Source organism: Palaemon carinicauda, chromosome 25 (genome assembly GCF_036898095.1).
Source record: "Palaemon carinicauda isolate YSFRI2023 chromosome 25, ASM3689809v2, whole genome shotgun sequence".
NCBI lineage: Eukaryota > Metazoa > Arthropoda > Malacostraca > Decapoda > Palaemonidae > Palaemon > Palaemon carinicauda.
The window spans coordinates 82,057,741-82,059,123 of record NC_090749.1 but is presented as its reverse complement, the minus strand read 5'-3'; positions in this window follow the sequence as shown (position 1 = coordinate 82,059,123).

Here is a 1,383-nt window from a genome sequence, read left to right as displayed (position 1 = left end):
GCCTTTTGAGACTAGCATAGTCTCTGGGTCACGTGGGCCACGTGCCAGACCCCATTTGATTTTGATTGTTGCAGACCACGTGTCTAACCCATCATTTTCATTATTTGAATTGCATTTCTTTTGATATCATTTTTTGTGTTGTAAGATGTCCGTTTTGTTTTAATGTAAATTTGTGAACAAATCAATATTAGGTTAATTAAACCTCCTTAGTATTTTTGCTCCCTCATTTATTTTAATGTGTGAAATGAATAGTTGATCACGGGACAAAATACCCAATATTTAAAGAGTAAGTCTATAGGTGGTAACAGCGAGGTACTTTGCATTAATATATTTGCTTCGAAGGTAAAGATCCTTATCTTTAAACCATTAAACTACTTTACATCACTGCTCCCATTTTGGATTTTGTCTTAATTACTTTAACGTAAAATAACTGTCCAGCATTTCATTGGGGTAGCTGGGACGGAGCCGGAACAGAGCCTGAGAATGAGATGACTATAGACCTGACAAAGTTAGAGTAGGCCATAAATTATTGTTAATTCTACGTGTGGAGTTCTTCGGCCTCTGGACAGTAAAATTTCCCCCTTTTGTATTTAAAGAGTGATGGTTTGCGAATTGTGACAGTAAAGTATTAGCAGGGTGTTTGTGCCCCGAGAGTAAGTGCTCCTATCCTCCCCTGTTGAACTTTATGTAACTGTTATAAGGAGACTTTCCCGGACTAAGTTCCCACTCAGAACATAACCATTAAAAAATTCTCCACAGGTATTATGTTTGAATGAGTATAGAATTTGCCATGTTTTGTTACATAATCTTTGGTATGATGTATGATAGTATTAGCATATGAAATTTCACTGCACACACACACACACACACACACGCACACACACACATATATATATATATATATATATATATTGTATCAACCGTGTGTTACACAATTGTACATAATTATTTTGTATATATTATGCTTGTATCTGCGCTCTTTCCCTCGCACTAAAAAGAACCTGAATGATCATGTCTCCGTTTTGCCCTGTAACATTTGTCTGTCTCTCGAACAGGTCATGTCCTGTTGCCTTGAGGTTTTGTATATAAAGAAGAGTGTTCCTTAATAGATAACTCAGTCGTTTCCAATCTGCCTTTGAGATCACATCCTCTCTCAGCCCGTCACATTGGTGACCCCGGAAGTCGACTCGCTCCCATTGCCTTCCACCCCCACCCCCTCGCCCCTTCATCGTTGGTACTATGGTGGACTCTACGGCAGTTGGTGCTGCGGCCGCGCCATTCAAACTTTCATCGTTTGCCAGCGGAGAGGCGTTTGCTTGGTTTCAGCGCGCAGAAGTCCAGTTTCGTATCAGGGGCGTGACTCGCTCAACCACCAAAGCGGAT